This window comes from Gorilla gorilla, chromosome 23 (assembly GCF_029281585.2).
Source record: "Gorilla gorilla gorilla isolate KB3781 chromosome 23, NHGRI_mGorGor1-v2.1_pri, whole genome shotgun sequence".
Taxonomy (NCBI): Eukaryota; Metazoa; Chordata; class Mammalia; order Primates; family Hominidae; genus Gorilla; species Gorilla gorilla.
The window spans coordinates 45,014,108-45,035,062 of record NC_086018.1 but is presented as its reverse complement, the minus strand read 5'-3'; the positions used below and the strand labels follow the sequence as shown (position 1 = coordinate 45,035,062).

At 51.8% G+C, this 20,955-nt stretch overlaps 1 protein-coding gene across 4 annotated transcripts in view; it reads right to left on the bottom strand.

Moving 5' to 3' along the window:
• TBC1D22A (TBC1 domain family member 22A) overlaps positions 1-20,955 on the bottom strand; it is a 408,936-nt gene that overhangs the window by 155,704 nt on the left and 232,277 nt on the right. The window lies entirely within an intron of this gene.

The following is a 20,955-nucleotide window of genomic DNA, read 5'->3' as shown; positions in this document are numbered from 1 at the left end:
GCTCAGGGCTCCAGGCTACAGGTGGGGTTCTGCTAGGTTCCCTGCTCAGGGCTCCAGGCAACAGGTGGGGTTCTGCTAGGTTCCCTGCTCAGGGCTCCAGGCTACAGGTGGAGTTCTGCTAGGTTCCCTGCTCAGGGCTTCACAAAGCTGCCATCAGGCCTGCATCCTCATCAGGAGGCCTGACTGGGGAAGAACCTGTGTCCTGGTTCATTGAGGTTGCAGGCAGGATTCACTCCTTGGCAGCTACAGGACTGAGCCAGCTATGGGCTGGAGGCTGCCTACAAGCCCCTGCCATGTGGGCTTCTCTGGCCAGCCCCTTACTTCAGAAGCAAAGGGAAATCTCTAGCTCCCGCTTGCTAAGGGGGAGTCTTATATAATAATTACAGGATTATTATATAATCCTATAATTATATAATTACAGGATTGATATCCTACAATCCCATGTTCCATCGATTAGAATTAAGTTCAGACTCTAACTGAACTCCAGGAGAGGGGATGACACCAAGGCAGGTGATGACCCATGGCAGTCGATGACCTATGGCAGTCACCTAGGGCCTGTCTACCACATTCATTCGCTGCATTTGTCTTGGCAGAAGGAAAGCGACCAACTGCACTGCGCTCCCCTTTGCAGCAAGACAAGGAGGAGATGGCTCAGGATTCCCCCAAACTCCAGCTTGGAAACCCAGGCATGGCAGAGAATCAGGAGAGGAACAAGAAAGTTCTGGTTGACAGACAGCGCCACACCAACAGGCAGGACCCTTGTTTTAAATGGAGAAGGAAACAGAGAAATAAGAAACTCCCAGTGAAAACAGCACAAATTACTCAGATAAACGAGTCATCCCATCCTCAGTAAGAAATTGCTGATGCAGCCCAAGTCTACAGCGAGGTTGAAGACGCAGAGCTTCCCCGGATAGAGGCCCTCTCTCCCGACACACTGTATGGCTGAGAATCCTGCCACTGAGAGTCTGAGCTGTGACCCTGATCCCAGAGCCTCCCACCACCGGCTGCTGGTCAGCTGACTGGGTGACCTGTAGGTTGTGTGAGGCATGGGCAGCACATTAGTGGCCTTGGTGGTTTGCACGGCTGTTCCTCCCATAAGAATGCGAGCTCGTGACGACATGAAATCTTTCCATTCCTTTCCATCCCTAGGCCCAAAGAGCAAGACCCAGTAAAAGTTTTCCATGAATGGATGGATGGATCGATGGATGGACTGATGGCTGAGACATGGGTGGGGGGATGGATCAAGGCAGCAGGGAAGGATGGAGGGTTAAGGGAGAGGGGAGGATGGAGGGTTAAGGGAGAGGGGAGGATGGAGGGTTAAGGGAGAGGGGAGGATGGAGGGTTAAGGGAGAGGAGAGGATGGAGGGTTAAGGGAGAGGGGAGGATGGAGGGTTAAGGGAGAGGGGAAGGACGGAGAGTTAAGGGAGAGGGGAGGATGGAGGGTTAAGGGAGAGGAGAAGGATGGAGGGTTAAGGGAGAGGAGAGGATGGAGGGTTAAGGGAGAGGGGAGGATGGAGGGTTAAGGGAGAGGGGAGGATGGAGGGTTAAGGGAGAGGGGAAGGACGGAGAGTTAAGGGAGAGGGGAGGATGGAGGGTTAAGGGAGAGGGGAAGGACGGAGAGTTAAGGGAGAGGAGAGGATGGAGGGTTAAGGGAGAGGAGAGGATGGAGGGTTAAGGGAGAGGGGAGGATGGAGGGTTAAGGGAGAGGGGAAGGACGGAGAGTTAAGGGAGAGGAGAGGATGGAGGGTTAAGGGAGAGGGGAAGGACGGAGAGTTAAGGGAGAGGAGAGGATGGAGGGTTAAGGGAGAGGAGAGGATGGAGGGTTAAGGGAGAGGAGAGGATGGAGGGTTAAGGGAGAGGGGAGGATGGAGGGTTAAGGGAGAGGGGAGGATGGAGGGTTAAGGGAGAGGAGAGGATGGAGGGTTAAGGGAGAGGGGAGGATGGAGGGTTAAGGGAGAGGAGAGGATGGAGGGTTAAGGGAGAGGAGAGGATGGAGGGTTAAGGGAGAGGGGAGGATGGAGGGTTAAGGGAGAGGGGAGGATGGAGGGTTAAGGGAGAGGAGAGGATGGAGGGTTAAGGGAGAGGGGAGGATGGAGGGTTAAGGGAGAGGGGAGGATGGAGAGTTAAGGGAGAGGGGAAGGACGGAGAGTTAAGGGAGAGGGGAGGATGGAGGGTTAAGGGAGAGGGGAGGATGGAGGGTTAAGGGAGAGGAGAAGGATGGAGGGTTAAGGGAGAGGAGAGGATGGAGGGTTAAGGGAGAGGAGAAGGATGGAGGGTTAAGGAAGAGGAGAGGATGGAGGGTTAAGGGAGAGGGGAGGATGGAGGGTTAAGGGAGAGGGGAGGATGGAGGGTTAAGGGAGAGGGGAAGGACGGAGAGTTAAGGGAGAGGGGAGGATGGAGGGTTAAGGGAGAGGGGAAGGACGGAGAGTTAAGGGAGAGGAGAGGATGGAGGGTTAAGGGAGAGGAGAGGATGGAGGGTTAAGGGAGAGGGGAGGATGGAGGGTTAAGGGAGAGGGGAAGGATGGAGAGTTAAGGGAGAGGGGAAGGATGGAGAGTTAAGGGAGAGGAGAGGATGGAGGGTTAAGGGAGAAGTGAAGGATGGAGGGTTAAGGGAGAGGGGAAGGATGGAGGGTTAAATGGGTCAGCCAGTGAGGGATGGATGGGTAGGATGGATCATCCTAGCATACCTTCAGGGAAAAGCACTTTCCAAACCACGTCCTTCCCTGCACACCCCCCACTGCTCACACCACTGCCCACAACGTCTCTATCCCACACGCCCCATATCACTACCCCTGTCTGCCCACAGCCCCCACTGCTGATTCTGCTGCCCCATCCTCCCTCCCTGCACACCTGCATTGCTTCCTCTGCCCCCAAACACCTATACCAGACTCAGCACCGATGTCCCAACCTCTGCACAGCTTTCTCTGGACACTTCTTCAACTCAGTCCTTCACGCTCGCTGTCACAGAAACTACAGCCAGTGACGGCTCCCGTCTGTCCTCCCAATCTGCCATCTCATCAGAGAAGAGTTCCCTAAGAAGGACCTTGTCTAGCTCATCACTGTCCACTCAGGTCCCAGCACACAGTGGATGTTTCACAGATGCTTGCTGAAGTGTGAGGGTGTTCATGTCCTGATCCGGAAGCCACCAGGCTGGGAGAGAGTGGGAGGCACGAGCAGGTGCTGGGACCGCTGGACAGTGGAGGGGTGCTGCCCGCCCCACCCAGCGCCCTGGGAGGCCACTACGAAAGTGAACAAATGCAGGCTCCGTGCTCCCTCCCTGCGCTGGATGTGGGCGCCAGGCCAGCTGGGAGGTGCGGGAGTGAAGAGGGGCTGTACCTGGCCCTGCTCACTGTCTCCTGCACCAGAGCCTCCAATGCTACAGGGGCTGGATGAGACTTGCTGAGTAACTGACTCCAAGGAGCACAGGGGCTGTCAGGACCCCACAGTGAGTGCTATGCTGACAGGAACATCTGGCTAAGACAGGAGGAGGATGAGGGGAAGGAAAGGAGAACTGCTTCTTAAGTATGCCACATGCTGAATTCCTCCAGATACATGTGAGTGACAGGCGAGGGCCCTGAGGATCCCGTGTTTCCACTCGTCCCACCCAGGATCCCAGTCGCCTTCATTTTCAGCAGCCTTGGCCCCGCCCACCACCAGGACCCACTCCTCATGGCGATGACGACCCGTGAGCAGGAGACACGGTGGTGGGGGAGTGCTACCAAGCCAGTGTCCCGGCTCACGCATCTTTAGAGCCCAAGCCTGATGTTCTTAATGCCTCATGGTGCTCAGCGACATGGCCCAAGTGGCCATTCACTAAACAGCCACCAACAGTGACTGACTCACATCAATGTGTGTCGTCAGCCCAAGCAGGGGAGAGAGTGGGACGGACAGACGGACTGGTTCCAAGAGGCAGGACAGTCGAGCCGAACGGCAGGCAGAGAAGAGGAGGCTTAAATTAAAAGCAGTCTAGCCAATGTCTGTCTCCTCAGATTCCATTAAAATGGGGGCACCTGTACTCTTCATGCAGTGACTGACGTCACTGAAACAACAAATCAAGGACAAAAACTAGAATGAGACGTGATGGGCTTGCGTGTGCGCCCAGAACACACCAACGGCACAGATCCACACGCATCCAGCAGAACACGCAGAAACTCCGCTGCAGATGAAACACAGGGAAAACTCCGCCCCTCCACGGGCACCCCTTCCATGGATAGGAAGAACAGAAGTGCCAGCAGCCACACTGACGCAGGGGAAGCAGGAACGGCAAGAGTCAGGTCGCTCTGGGCCCCCACGCCTGGCACAGGCCTCAGTGCCCAGAACGAGGTGCCTGAGCAATTTCTGGGGCACCTGCCCACACCTGAGCTTCCTGGGAATGTGACTGCCCATTACAAACTACTTCTGCTCCACCTCCATATCCATAAGCAGCCCCACCACTGCAGAGGTGTCCACAGGCAGCATGCAGGAACGGAACGTATTAAAGGGATGTTCGCGGCCACCAAGAGAGCAGGACAAAGTTACCTGGGCACTGAGCTCCAAACCTTTTAAATAATAAATGGAAGGTGTTTAAAAATGAGATTCCTTTATCAAAGGATAAATTTCAAGGGAAGTTTTATTCGTCACCATCACATTCAAAGAACTAAGAGGCTCCTTACCCCATTCTGACAGAAATGAGTTCTTTTCACTTTTCTAGCACTGAAATGTAACCACAGATCCCTGAAAAATTCTCACTTCTCATAACGCCTTAGACTGGGAGCAAATCACAATGTCCTCCGTTTTCTGATGGGTCACACAAAGCCTGAGTGTCCCCACCTCACTCCCTCCCCACCTGGCATTCCCACGGCACACAGGATCCGAGGGAAGGCAGAGCGCATGTGTGTCTCAGAAGCCGCTGGGTGTGCCCAGAGCCCACCTCCTCGCCAGCATTCTGCCGCCAACCCCATCATGGCGCCTGCCCAATGCCCAGCTCCAGGTTCCCCCAACACTCAGGGAGGGCAGCTCCCACATCCCCCAACCCCATCTCAGAGAAGAAGGCGACCCCTCACCTGAGCCCGGAGACCACAGCCTTGGGCTTAAAACCTGGTCATGTGTGGCCCTCCTGTCCTCTCCTATCTCCCTGCATGGACCGTCTCCTTAGCCCTCCATGCGCCCATGTGACTTTCATACAAAATGCAGTTTTCCACTCTAGAGCAACTCTATTACTGCCTTCTTCCCATGGAAAAAATCCTTAAAAGGTCTCCCGCACCAAGCTTGGGAAAGCATCAACACCATTAATGACAGGAAAGACTTGTAACTGGTAATAAAGTGAGAATCCCCAAGCCCCAATAAACAGGAGAAGAAAAGCTTTTCCTCACAGCCAGAAAACCAACTAACAAATGCAGGAAAACTAGAGTTAGAAAAAGCCGCCATCCGCGACCATCGCAGGCCTGAGCGCGTCAGACAAAACCATCAGCGGACGCTGGGACAGGTGTGTCAAGCCTGAGAGCAGTGGGAGGCTCGCCGGGCCCCAGAGGGCAAGAACCTGGCCCAGGACTCTGAGGCGCACAACAGCCACGCAGCAGCTCTGCAGGAGGCAGGCCAGCAGCCCCCTCCGCATGCCACCCAGGCAGGCAGAGACACAATGACATCCGCGGCAGCAGCTTCTGAAACGAATACGGCTGTGACTGGAAGCGCAGCAATGTGAGCCCGGCTCCACCTGAGAGGATGGCAGGGCAGACACAGGAAGGACTCGTGCAGCGGACAAAGGACAGGAGCTTGGTGGGCTCCTGGATCCTAAGTGGAAGAGCTTGGGGACGGCAGAGTTCTGGAACCTCCCGCTGACACTATCAGGCAAAGAGCTCAGTGTCCTACTGGCACATACTGCCCTTCCCAGCCCAGGCCTCAGGATGAGCCAATGGAGAGGCTCGTTCTCCAGGGACACCTGAGCAAGCTGACTGGGGCAAGGACTGTATTCAAAACACTTAACAGTGAGTATCATGAAGGCAGCTTCCCTGGGCCACATGAGGGTTCCTTGGGGGAGGGCCAGCCAGCTGTAGGTAACCACTCATGTAGCGGGGAGGTGGGGGATGAAGACCAAGCACGTGCCCGCCAGGATGCTGGCACCCACAGCAGGGTCTGGGCTACCCTGCCAGGCTGCCTGACAGGTCACCAAGTGTGACAGGGGCTTCCTGGGAACTTCTGCCCACCAAAGTTCCCAGGGCTGAAACAAAGGGGGTGCACTCAGGAATTCAGGGCGCCAGTGCCCACTGTAAAAGCTTCTACAATCTTAACAACCGGGCACCCTGGCATGACTGGAGGGCCGGACTCACAGGAAGTGTGCCGGGACAGAACCAGGGAAGTGCATGCTGCTGACTCTTCAGGAACCCCTACTTCCACCCTTAGTGGCTGTGCCATCCCAGGGGAGCACGTGGAGTGTGGAGGGCCGGTGGACGCCAAGGAGACCAGGTAGGGGGCTGCAGGGCCCTGAGTGGCAGATAAGCAGAGGCTGCATTCCCCAGGGATTAAAGAGGAAGAGACAGATGGACATGAGGAGAAGCCCAGGCTCCTCGGCTGGCCTGGCTCCAGGCTACATAGGGCAGTGTAAGGCCAAGACCCCGAAATGCTCCAGACGCCAGGCTGCTTCGAGGAGGGAGGCTCCCTTCTCCTCCTGGCTGAGACCACCACGGGGCGCCTGGTGGCCAGGGATGTTGGATCTCTCATCGCTGCACGTCTGCCTCTTGGATGCTAGGCCCTGGCTTCCCGGCTGCTGCAGTCCGGGAGCAGCCCGCATGGACACCGCAAGGTAAAACGTGTTCAACCAGAACAATTATATGTGTGTGGTCGCAAGACAAGAAACAATTCCTTCCGGAGCTCTCTGTGCTCACAGAGCTATGATGGGAGAACAGCTAGAGTAAGATCAAGTAGAAAATTACAGATTCCAGCTGAATTGCAGGTTTCCTCGAAACTAGAAGGGAAGCGCCAAGTGTAAAACAGGGTGGGCGTGGCCTCCTCACACCTCTACAATTCAGTCATTTAAACAAAGGGCCGAATGCATTCATTGTTCCTCAAATGCTTTGAGCGTGTGAATTAAATAAAGCGAGCCGCCCTCCCCAGGCAGCTTAGGCAGAGGGACCCTCGGGAGTCTCGCACTCCTCTAGGCGCCCGCAGGCACCCGCGCCAGGAACCGCATCCTGGCTCTCAAAATCACCAAGCCCATGGCTGACACAGGCCACCTTCAGCACCATGTCCGGTCACACACTATCACTTGCTGGGTGTGTGCGATGTGTGACTCCGACAGTGGCTCTGTGCCCCCAAAACACCCTGCTGCGTCCAGTTTGTCCCACAGGTGGGGCATCAGGAACACCTGGGCCATGTACACGAGTTACAAGAGGTGAACCTACGGGGCCAAATTCCTTCTGCTCTGTGCAGGTGTGTGCACAGGTGCCAGGGAGGACAGGGCCAGTGAACATAAGCCCCTTGGGGCCCTCAGTCACCCAGGCAGCTCAGAAGGGAGAGGGAGGCTCTGTTTGTAGCTGGGCGTGTCCCAAGGACATCAAGAGGCTCCCTGGCAGAATATGGCTGGGGGAGGCCCCCACGTGGCAACAGCTAGAGACTGGAGCAGTCCCCCCCACCACACCCACCCCACACACAGGCCACGCTGGAGCCCTGGCTGAGGGGCAGCAGGCAACAGGTCCAGAGACGACAGACCCAAGCTCCAATCCTGACTCCAAGTTTCACCTGCGTGACTTGGACAAGAGTCCCCTCTCAGCCTCAGCATCCCTGTTGGTCAGGCGGAGATACTGTTAGTTCGGACCTAACAAGCTGCCGTGAGAAGTAAGTGAGGTGAAGGATGGGGCTGCTTGGTGGGGCACAGGGACAGTAGGCTTAACGAGCAGTGAGCGCTGAGCACTGGAGGGAGCTGCCCCTACCCCAGGGCCCTCACATGGCTGCGAGCGGGAGCCACCTCAATACAAAAGCGCACTCACGGCATGTCCAGCGGGGACTGATGGGGCCCTGGGTCTAGTCTGGGGCAGCGCAGACTGAGGCCTGGGGCTACGGGAGTCATCAGAGGGCCCTGGACACCTGTATTCACCTCTCCCCGTCCCAGCACCTCAGAAAAACCACAGAAGAGTCAACACTCAATGCACACAAGGAGGGGAGAAAGCCAGACGGGAGGACCTGGGAAGCAGATGGAGGAGTGGTCCTCACAGGGGCCTGAGAAAGCAAAAGCCCGGGCCAGCGCTGCAGAAAGCCAGGGGCAGCCCGGATGCACCTGATGAGCCCCCATCAGAGACTGGCAGCACTGTGCATCCCCAAAGAGGGGCATGGCGGGGACAAAGGAGTGTGGTCTGTAATCAGCAGCTAGACCCCACAGCCATCCCTGCACATCCCCACACGCCCCACTGCCTGGGTCCAGTGCCCACCCCCAGATCACCAGAGCTTCCGCTCGGCAAAGGGTCAAACCGAGGGTCTCTGGATGGGGAGATCCAGGCACAGCAGAGTGGGAGGACTGGCCGTGTGCAGCGACACAGACCTCTGACTGCAGAGGGAGGCCTAGGTGACTGTGGGTCTGAGAAGAGTGGGAATGTCCCTTACCCTGAAGGGTTGACCCAGAAGGAACTCACAGTCCAGAGTCTAGAGAGACGAGGGGGTAGAGAGGAGAAGAGAGACGGGATGTGCCCTCCAATGCTGGGACCAATGCCTTTTATTTCAGGACCAATGGCTTATGGTGTGGAAAGGAAAATGACCCCATCAAAATAAACTGTCCTCATCCCCAGCAAGCCCTGGCCCGGAAAGGCAATACGTTTCCACCTGCAATGCGGCCTCCTAGCCTGATTTTAAGAGGGACACTGGTTCCTTAAAATGAAGAAGAGAAAAGACACAGTCTCTCTAGCTACTTGTAACCATGATCAGCAACAACTTTGGGAATCACTGCAAAACCAGTCTGATGGCCTACATTCGAAACCACGACAGCTCTTTCTTGCTGAGGTCAAGGAGAATCACTTTATTTGTATGTCTCTACTTACAATTTAATTAACTATTCTCAGTTTAGCAATAAACCCCAAACATCAATCTCGGTGTGGAGAGTCACAAAGATATCATCATAAGGAGAAAAGTGGCTGGATCATGAGCCAGGGAGGCCTCAGGTGTTTGCATTTCATTACACACAGGATGGTCACCATCACTTCCTGGTGGTAAACACACTCCACACTTCAGCAGCTAAAAAGAAAAATGCTAACCGCAATTTGGCTGTTCCCACTCCCAGCACCTCAAAGGTCCTGGGAAGGAAGCGACTGGGACAGACGCAGCGGAAGAGGCAGTGCCCAGCAGCTCCGCAGCAAGCGCTATGTCCAGCTCCACTCCCGCACGGGACGGGAGGCTGGAGGGCCAGATGCAGGGAGCCCTCTCCCGGTCCACCCCAGCTCGGCTGTAACTGGAGCACGATGGCTTTCCAAAAGCCGTACGACAGACTGGGTGGGGGTGGCCAGAGGATCTCAGAGGACACTCTTCTCTGAACAGCAAGTTTTTTATGATTCTGTGCTAAGTACAGGCCTGGAAGGATGAGCTCTCGGAACAACTGTTAATGTCCCGTCTTCTAACGTAGGGCAGAATGTCCTCCGCAGTCATGAGCCAACTATACATCAGCACGAGCTCTGAAAGAATAAGCTACTCCTTTTGTCCTGCAGGGGGCTGAAGTGTGGTCCTACCTGAAGGCCATAGTCCAAAAGTGGATGAAAGCTGTCCCTCGGTTTTAAGAAAATGAATCTCTCTCTACTTGTTCAGGAGGAATACCTTAAAATGAGCTGAAATTGGAAGGAATGCAGGAAGAGCCGGGAAGGCAGCAGGGCTTAGAAAGAAACAGAGTAGAGAAACAGGTGAGGGCCATGGAGGACCCCAGTGACAAGGCCATACCCCTCTTCCAAAGCACCACTCTGGGCACAGAGGCATGATTCCGAGGGCCCAGGACGACAGTGAGGGGCCTGACAATAATCCCCTGGTGGCTGGGGACCTCAGGGAAAGCCTGGCAGGTTCAGGACGGAGACAGGGAAGAACGCACCAGTGCTGGGCTAGTCTGGGTTTTAATGACTCAGGGGCAGGAGGGCTGGAGGGATGTGAGCCCCAGGACCCTCTGACTCATGGAATCTTCTGTTCAGACTTTTGCCAGCTTTTCACAGTGGAACCAAACATTTCAAAGCACCCTGGCAGGCATCACCTCCTTTGACCATCTTAACAACTTTGGGGTGGTGGAAAATAAATGTGAAGATTGTCGCTCCAGATCAAGGCTCTTCCAAAGAGGAAACACAGCCTCTCCTCCCAGCACGATGGTCGATTGCTGGGAGAGGCCAGTGAACCCGAGGGGCCCACAGGTGAGTGTACAGGGAAGGGTGTGCAGAATCAGCTGGGGGCGGGGTGGGGACAAGGCCACCAAGGTGGAGCGGGGTGGGAAAGGATTTACTTTGAGGCAAGACAATTCTCAGATGTAAGCAAGGGAGTCAGCAAGCATCCTCGTCATTTATACTAGATGCGTAACATTGTATTCTGTCACTTTTACAGGGGATGTAGCAGCAGCATAGGCTGCACTGGTAAAATCACAGAGCTTTTCCACACATGCAGATTTTCTATTCTATGAATTAAAGGGCAGTAGGATGAGGATTTGAGATCCTCAGGGAAAACAAAAGCTAAGGAGAAAACCCAAAGAAAATCATAAACATCTGGAGACGAAAGTAACAACAGAGAAACTGCTTTAAATCCCCACTCCAAACATCCTCTTTAAGCAGGGGAGTGTCACCCATGAGCTATGCTGAAGCAATGTGAAGCCACACAGGCTGCTGGAGCCCTAACGTGCAGGCTGCTCCATTAAAGACTTTACCCCTTAGTTCCCCTACATTTGCTGAGGCCGCTCTAGAAACTGGGCATTGGTTATGGGGAACATCGGGATGAAAATGTAGGCATGTGGTCGAAGCCAAAAAAGAAGCAACGACCACTCCTCATTTCAAAAGGGCACATTCGACCTTCTAATCTCCCAGTTCTCAGGGTCATGAGGTGGGCGGGGCACCATAAGGCACAAGATGCTGGTCAGGAGTCCCAGGAGGAAGCGCGGGGAGTGGAGGTAGAGGGCCCGACCACAGGCACAGCTGCAGGCTGCGGCTACCAAGGAAACCCTGGAGCAGAGACAGGCAAGTCCCCTGAGCCCACAGGACACCCCAAGGCTGCCCAAGTAGGTAGGGAGGAACTGGGAGGGCTCTCTCCTGTGCACCAACCCAGGATGGGCAGTGCTGGAAGCAACCTGGAGATCATCCAGCCTGCGGGGAAGCTGAGATCAGTGATAGGCAGGACTCTGAGCATGGGGATGGGGCCCATTTATGCGCTTGATGGGGCCGTTATGAAAAGTCAGCACAATGATACAGATAAAGAGCTGAGAACAGTGCCCAGTACACTGCAGGCACTGAATCAATGCTAGCTGCTATTATCATCATTCCCCGCAGCAGCCCAAGGCCAGAGTCAGGGACCGAGGCTGAACTGGAACCCAGGTGTATATTCCTAATATATTATTTTTGGGATTACATGAAACTTCTATTTCTTTGATTTTTTTTTTTGTTGTCGTTCTATATAATGCATCCCTCTTCCCAAAAATGCAACAAAATATCCATTTAGAGTTTCAACGGAAAGCACATTAAATCAGCTTGACTTAAGAAACTCAGGACATCCATCCAACAAGAGAGCAAATTCCTGCCTGGGGTAGCCTGGAACCCAGGCTGCAGACAGGTTCACCAAAATGATTCCAACAGACAATGATAAGCAGAGTCACCTGGGTCACAGAATAAACAGCCATGTTCAACTGTGAAGGCCTGCTAAGCAGAAGGGGACCAAGACTCTGCCTGAACCAGGAGACCAGGAGCACAGGAATGCAGCCCTTGCCAGCACACACAGCACGCCTCCCAGAAAGTCCACACACATCTTAGGTCGCACATAACAGCAATTACGCATGTGCCTTGCCAACTGTCATGTCCTTACGTCTCAGATGAAATATCACTATCATTTCAAACGCTCAGCTCTGCCCTTCTGGAGCCTGAGGACGAGAGCCGGGGGGAGGGAGCCACGCTGCCTGTTCCCTGGCCTGGCTGCGCTGCTGATTTATCCTCTGCTTCTCGGCTGCTTACTTTGTAGGGGTAATAAAAATATTTCCACCAGGGTGGTAATAAAGCTGAATCTAGTTTCCTAGCTGTAACTGAATTTTATCTTAAAAGAATAAGTCAATTTTAACCTTACGAGGTAGTCAAGACAACTTTCAGAGAAATTTCATTAAAATCACATTTAACCTGAATTAAAAACACAGGAAAGGGAAAGTGTTCAGGTACATAAAGCCGTTTCCCACACAGGTGGAACCATTCTCCAGTACCGCGTTTTGTTGGCATTTTCTTCCTTATAGGTGAAAGTGTAAGATATGACTAATAACAATGGCCACTGTCACCTCGGTGCCCCTGACTCAGACTCAGCCAGTGTCTTCCACTCCAACCAACCTCCCTGGCAGCTGGACAGAAGGGGCTGCCTCAGGAGCAGGCATGGACAGGGCCCTTGGCAGCTCAACAAGGTCCAACGTGGGAGAAGCAGAGCCCTTCAGACTAAACTTCCAACACTCAGCCCCACCATGGACCCATCCTGCTGTACAGTTTGTTGATGGTGATGAGGGTGATGAAATGATGGTGATACTGATGATGATGGTGGTGGTGATGACATAATGATGGTGATGATGACATGATGGTGGTGATGATGGTGTTTATGATGCTGGTGATGACAATCATGATGATGGTGATGATGATGCTGATGGTGATGATAATGACAATAATGGATACTAACACTGCACGAGACTTAAGTGTGCCAGGCACTCCTGTAAGTACTTTACTCCCATGACCCGTCATGCATGGGGAAACAAGGGCTAGAGTGGGGACATTCCTCACAAAGCCAATCCTCCAGTATACAACACAGCCAGAAAGTCAACCCAAGTCTGCCAGCTTCCAAACTCCAAACTGTTACTCCACAGAGCTGAAGAGTAGATTAGAATAAGCCAGAAATGTTTGAGAATTATTTCTAATAAGTCCTTTCCTCCTCTAACCCACAAACCAGTCCCCAAACCAAAATCTCCCATTGTTGCTCCTGGCCTGGCATTTTCGCTGTCACTCAGCCACCAAAACATAGGGAACTAATTTCCTTCTAACTTCCCGGTGGGAGGTCAGCCTGTTCCTGAGGTTTCTACCAGTTTACAGGCACCAGCTTGTTTGCTCTACCTGGAAGAAGGGACAGAAGGCTCTCCTGCCTCTCTCAACGCCTGCACCCAGGCCTCACTCCAAGGGGCCAGCACTGGCCGCCCTGAGATCATCAGGAAGCACCCTGGGCAGGGACAGGCTGCCTTCCAGATGCAGCCTTGCCCCTTGCTGCAGCCCATCGTTGTCCTATCCTTCCTGCAGATACGGACCAGGTCAGGGTTGGGATGCTCCGCACAGCAGGTGGGCAGATACACTGGACACAGAGGCTGCCTTACAAATCAGCCCCCACAAAGACTGGTCCTGAAATGTGGATCCAAGGGAGGTGTGAGAAGGCCCTGTCCTGGTTCAGGTCCCAGGCGGGGTCTCCAGGCCAACTCTATGAGGGAACTCTATACCTGGGGAGAGGTGGCAAGTGCCAGTTATCAAGGCCACACCCACAGCTATCTGCATCTGCTCCCTCCAGGCTAGAAAATGAATTGGAGAGGGCTGAGAAAAGGGCACCTGACCCCAAGATGGTCACATCCTCAACCCACAGCACACTGAGAGCTCCACACAGAACAAACATAACAAACATTGGAAGGATCTCATTTCATCAACAGCCATCTATCATGAACCAGCATTCTGGAGTAAGTCCTTAACGGCCATTTCAATGGACAAAATCCAAATTTGCTGGTGTTTTTTGGTGCCCTTGATTATAAAGCTTCAAAGACTCGATTTCAAACAGAAATGAAGAGTCCCCTCTTCCTTCCCTCATGGCATTATTTTGATTTGGAAAATGTGAAATATTTGAAACTTGATTCTTCTGCTCCACCTGCCCAAGACAAGAGTCATGCTTCCTGCTAATGAATGATAATGATGGTCATTTCTTCCATGAACTGTATCTTGGTCTAAACCCCACACTTCCAAGCTGAATGTTAGTGTTTCCCCAAAATTCCTATGTTGAAGCCCTAACACACAGTGTGGCTGTATCTGGAGATGGGGCTTCTAAGGAAGTGATTAAGATTAAATACGATTGTGAGGGTGGGACCCTGATCCCACAGGATTAGTGTCCCTATAAGAGACGGCAGAGAGCTCCTGCTTGCTCTCTCTCCCACTGCCACCCCTCCCCCCGACCGCCACCCACACAGGCACCCACCCAGGAAGGGCTATATCTACATGTGAGCAAGAAGGCAGCCTTTTGCAACCCAACCCCAGGGGACAGCCCTCACCAGAAACCAAAGCAGCTAGAACCATCATCTTGGACTCGTGGCATCCAAAACCATGATAAAGTAAACTGTGCTTTAAGCCACCAGCCTGTGGTATGTTATTATGGGTCCAAGCAGACACAAGCCATTTTATCTCTGGGGCAGGAAAGCCTTCCCAAGGGCTCCTCTGCCTCTCCCATGTGCTCTTACAATGCACCTGTAGCTCTGTGACACTTATCAGTCACTGTCGGAAGCAGCTGCCTTTTCATCTGCGCGGTTCCCAGGCCACCCTGCTGGAAACGCTCTGCAGAGGTGCAGGACACATGTTCTGTGCCTGCCTAGTGCCCTAGGCACAGCGAGCCAGCTGTGGCACACTACCAACCCAATTCAGAAGTACTCATGATGGCCCCAAACCAGGAGGAACATCACAGAAGAAAACTCTTCAGGGACCCAGGAGCTTTGGGACCCCTGGGTCGAGGTCAATGTGACAGTGACATTTTTCTGGGATTCTGATAGCGCCTTTTTGTCTTTGGCCTGAAGAAGGGGCCGCCTGCAGACCCCTCCCAGCAGGTGTACCGCACCATCGAGCACACGGCACAGAGTCCTTCTTGGACTGGCATCTGGCTGTTTCCTGCTTATGTGTTATTGTCCCCAGCTCCAAGCTCTCTGAAGCCCAAGCTCCTGTGTGACACTTGTTTCATGCTACTCACCCTTGGCTCAACCCAGCAATACTTCCTCCTACCTCTGAGCAGCACCAAGAACTGGTGTGGTTGGGCACAAATGAAAAGCAGCCTGTCAGGGAAGGCGGCAGAAGGGCAAGAAAGGGTTTTAGACAAAGGAACAGTCAGGAACAAAGGAAGCACCAAGGCAGAGGCCTGAGAGTCCTGGCTGTGGTGTCACATGGCCTAGGGCTGGAGAACAAGGATTGGAGGGTCTGGGGTGCAACCGCCACTAGAGCAGAGGGAGAAAACGCAAAGCTGATTAAGGAGCTGAAAGGCAGAAGTCAGCAGCTCCTACAGGGTCAGATCAATGGGGCCGCCATCCTGGGTGGCCGCCATCCGGCCTGGGTGGCCTGAGACGGCCACAGAAGATGTGCTGTGGACGCAGGCTCACAGCCTAAGGTCTCACCACCCAGGGTCTCCGCCAAGATCCAGCTAACTACAGGGCGGTCCACCTCCACCCGATTGTGAATACATTCACCAGATCAGTCAAGAAGTCCTAAGCCAGCCTTTCAGAGAATAATAAGATGGCAGAAATGGGCCAGAAATTGACCAAAACTAATGAAGGGCAGCTTCACTTCAAAGCAATCACTGGGTGAGCAGCCTCACTGCGATGCCTGCACTGTGAAAAGTCAAATGAGAAAAGTTTATTTATAGCTCAATCAAAGTCCTTGGCCACCAACAATAATCTCTCCTGGAGGAGACAGAGTGGCCCTCCTCTGACACATCAAGCAACGGAAATGTGCGACCAGCAACAACACATTCCCCAAGAATATGGAAACATAAATAGCCTCAAACACAGTGACCATGCCAATGAGATTAACCATATCTAAAGTGGGTGTGTCTAAATATGTGTGTGTGTGTGTGTAAAGGCATGTGTATAGGGGTGTGTTTGTGCATGTATAGGCACCTGTGTATACGGGACTGTGTGTAGGTGTGTGTATAGGCATGTGTAGGGATGTGTATATATAAGGGTGTGTGTATGTGCATATGGGTGTGTGTCTGTGTATAGATGTGTGTAGGAGGTGTGTGTGTATATGAGGGTGTCTGTATAGGCATCTGTGTGTAGCTGTGTATATGTATGGGGGGTGTGTATATAAGGCTGTGTGTGTATATTGGATATGTGCGTAGGTGTGTGTGTGTGTATAAGGGATTGTACATGTATATGAGGATGTGTGTACAAAGGCATGTAGGTGTATGTGTGTAGGTGTGTATGCGTATGTGTATATGGGTGTGTGTGTGGGTGTGTGTGTGTACAGGCATGTTTGTAGGGGGGTGTGTGAGTATACAGAGGTGTGTGTGTGTATAGGTTTGCGTGTATGTTTTTATGCATATGTGTGTAGGAGGGTATGTGTGAATATGGGAAGGTGTGTGTTACAGGCATGCATGTAGGTATGTCTAGGTGTGTGTAGGTATGCGTGTGTATATGATGGGTGTATAGGCATGTATGTATAAGGGTGTGTGTTATAGGGGTATGTGTATATATGTGTATTGGTGCGTGCATAGGGGTATGTGTGTACAGACGTGTGGAGGTGTGTGTATATATGAGGGGTGTATGTGTATAGGCATGTGTGTAGGGGGTATCTGTATATAGGAGTGAGTGTATATGTGTATAGGCATGTGTGTAGGGGGTGTGTGTATAGCAGTGTTTGTGTGTATAGGCATGTGTGTATATATGAGGGGTGTGGATATATGGCAGGTGTGTATAGGCATGTGTGTATAGTGGTATGTGTGTATACAGGCATGTGTTTGTGTATAGATACGTGTGTAAGAGTGTGTGAATACAAAGGTGTGTATGTATACAGGCATGCATGTATATGTATGTGGCAGGTGTGTGTATATGGTGGGTGTGTATAGGCCTGTCTATATGTATAGGGGTGTGTGTGTATAAAGGCATGTATGTGTATGCATATATGACAGGTGTGTACAGATGTAAGTGTGTGTGTATATAGGGATGTGTATGTAGGTGTATGTGTATATGGCAGGTATGTATATATAGGGGTGTGTGTATATAGGCACTTGTACAGGGGTGTGTGTATGCACAGCAGTGTGGGTGTATCTATACATGGCAGGTGTGTGTACAGGCATTTGTATAGGAGTGTGTGTGTATATAGGCATCTGAGTGTGTATATAGAGGTGTATATGTAGGTGTGTGTATGTGTATATGGCAGGTGTGTATATGTATGAGGGATATCTGTGTATATAGGCATGTGTGTAGGTGTGTGTGTATATAGGCATCTGAGTGTGTATACAGAGGTGTGTATGTGTATATGGCAGGTGTGTATGCATGAGGGGTATCTGTGTATACAGGCACATGTGCAGGGTTGTGTGTATAGGAGCCTGCCTGTGTATATGGCAGGTGTGTATATAGGCATATGTGAAGTAGTGTGTGTGTATAGGCATGTGTGCAGGGTGTGTATGTATATATGGCAGGAGTGTGTATATAGGGGTATGCGTAGGGCTGGGTGTGTATATAGGCATGTGTGTATGTATAAGGGTTGTGTGCAGGGGTGTGTGTATATAGGAGTGTATGTATATGTGTATGTGGCAGACACATGTATATAGGGGTGTGTGTATGAGGGGTTGTGTATGAGGGTTGTGTGCAGGGGTGTGTGTATAGGAGTGTGTGTATATGTGTATATGGCAGATGCGTGTATATAGGGGTGTGTGTATGAGGGGTGTGTGTGTATACAGGCATGTGTGTAGGTGTGTATGAGGGTTGTGTATAGGGGTGTGTGTATATGTGTATATGGCAGATGCGTGTATACAGGGGTGTGTGTAGGGGTGTGTGTATGTATGAGCAGTATATATATAGGCATGTGTGCAGGGGTGTGTGTATAGGAGTGTGTATGTGTATATAGCAGATGTGTGTATAGGCATCTGTGAAGGGGTGTGTGTGTATATGAGGGTGTGAGTGTATACAGGCATGTGTGTAGGGGTGTGTGTGTATATAGGGGTGCATCTGTAGGTGTGTGTATATGTATCTGGTGGGTGTGTGTATACAGGCATGTGTGCATAGGGTGTGTGTATACAGGCATGTGTGCGTAGGGTGTCTGTATACAGGCATGTGTGTGTAGGGTGTGTGTAGGGTGTGTGTGTAGGGTGTGTGTATACAGGCGTGTGTGTAGGGTGTGTGTGTACACGCATGTGTATGTAGGGTGTGTGTGTAGGGTGTGTGTATACAGGCATGTGTGTGTAGGGTGTGTGTGTACAGGTGTGTGTGTAGGGTGTGTGTGTACAGGCATGTGTATGTAGGGTGTGTGTGTAGGGTGTGTGTATACAGGCATGTGTGTGTAGGGTGTGCGTGTACAGGCATGTGTGTGTAGGGTGTGTGTATACAGGCATGTGTGTGTAGGGTGTTTGTGTACAGGCATGTGTGTGTAGGGTGTGTGTGTACAGGCATGTGTGTGTAGGGTGTGTGTGTAGGGTGTGTGTATACAGGCATGTGTGTGTAGGGTGTGTGTGTACAGGCATGTGTGTGTAGGGTGTGTGTGTAGGGTGTGTGTATACAGGCATGTGTGTGTAGGGTGTGTGTGTACAGGCATGTGTGTGTGGGGTGTGTTTGTAGGGTGTGTGTATACAGGCATGTGTGTGTAGGGTGTGTGTACAGGCATGTGTGTGTAGGGTGTGTGTGTACAGGCATGTGTGTAGGGTGTGTACAGGCATGTGTGTGTAGGGTGTGTGTGTAGGGTGTGTGTATACAGGCATGTGTGTGTAGGGTGTGTACAGGCATGTGTGCGTAGGGTGTGTGTGTACAGGCATGTGTGTGTAGGGTGTGTGTGTAGGGTGTGTGTATACAGGCATGTGTGTGTAGGGTGTGTGTGTACAGGCATGTGTGTAGGGTGTGTGTGTAGGGTGTGTGTATACAGGCATGTGTGTGTAGGGTGTGTGTGTACAGGCATGTGTGTGTAGGGTGTGTACAGGCATGTGTGCGTAGGGTGTGTGTGTACAGGCATGTGTGTGTACAGGCACCTGTGTGTAAACTTTAATTTCAAATAACACATTACATTTAAGGCCACATTCTTGTCATCTGTAACCTCGGGGAGCAAAGGGTAACCTAGAGCTCCAGCCTGGGTCTGAATTCCACTTCACCCCACTCAGAACTCACCCCTGGAGGATTACCAGATAAATACAGAAGAATCAGTGAACTCTGAATTTCAGTGTGTGCCAAACACTGCTCAGGGCATACTTATATTAAAAAATTGTTCACTGTTTATATGAAATTGAAGTTTAACTAGACGTTCTCTATTTTTATTTGCTCAGTCTGGCGCCCCTAGCCCTTGGAGGTTCCGTGGGGTTAGAAGGTAGAGAGATGCAGTTGTTTCCATTTTTTACTAAAGAGAGGCGAAGGCACAGTTTGCAGGAGAAAACTCAGAAGGCACATGGCTGTGGCCCATTCTACATCCCCTAGGCGGCCCTGGCGACAGCTTGGACGCTGTTGCTGGGAAGGCCTCTGGGCTGCTGCTCCTTGTAAGCTAAGTTCAGATCAGCCTAGCAACTATCAGGTTTTGCCAGCAGCTCCTCCTGACCCATGAGGGCCTCCCAGCCTTAAGTCCCCTCAGAACAACGTGAGGGTGGAGCCCACCAGAACCGGGGCCCCAGGGAACAGCTCTGCCCACTCCCCTCATCCAACAGTGCCCTGACACCCCCACTGTGGCACCAGAAACAATCCAAGAGCCTCCCTTTTAGTGCCAGTGTCACCCCCAATGGGACAATTCTCTGATCTGAAATGCAGTTGTTTATGATCTAATCTTAAATCTGAAAAAATCAAAAATGGACATAATCAAATGGACACATCTGCTGAGGTTTCAAATATTCTTTTAAAATACTGAAAAAAGTTCTCTATGGTTTTTTTTAATCAAAAAATGTAGCAAATATCTCATTTATACAGACATCATCTATGTCACAAAAGATGCATGACACTGAGTACCACGTGGGGCTGGCCCCAGAATTCACACAGAGGGGCTCACACAGAGGGGAAAAGGCACAGTGACCTGCAACGCTCAGCGGGCAGGGCCCTGCAAGGCACGTGGCCAGGGCTAAGTTTCCAACAAAGTGCAATTTGTCTCCACATTCTGTGAAATAATTTGCCAAGCGCGCATGGGACTCTTTGTGAAAGAGCATGTCTCTTTTCCATACCTCATCACTGACCAGCTGGTATCACAAATACATGCCCGGTTCTGCTTGGCATCACTTGGTTAATGCTCTGTTCATTAATTTAACAAACTATCAGGAGAATATGCCTGGAACGGGCAAGCATTATCTCTCAACTTCCATTTAATTAAACTCTGCTATTGTAATATAACAGTCAGCACATCGCAGGGGGAATTATTTTAAAGATGAAGGCAAAAAGTATTTCAAAGCCCCCACTTAAAGATGAAAGCACAATCTAAAATTGCCTGAGCACATACTATAATTTTTCTATAATATTAAAGATGTTATTTCCAGACTCAGTAATTAGTTAGATTCCATGGAGAAATTATTCTAGCATCCTTGATAGAAAAATGATGCACAGAGGCAGGGAACAGAGTACCGAAGGACCACCATAAACAACCATCCGTCACCTAGATTATGACAATCACCAAGCTTAATAAGGAGTGAGCACTGCCTGCTTTGGGTGCACACTCACTACTCTCCTGCAAAGTGAATGTACTGAATTCTGATGATATCACCTTAATAAGGAGAAATAAGAGCAGCTCACGCACCAGCAGCTATCTCAGAAGGATGCCCATGAGGGATCCTGAGCAGGCCAGGATGCTGCCGGTGGATGAAGACAGCTCTCTGTCCCACCGAGGGCTGAGGGCCACCTCC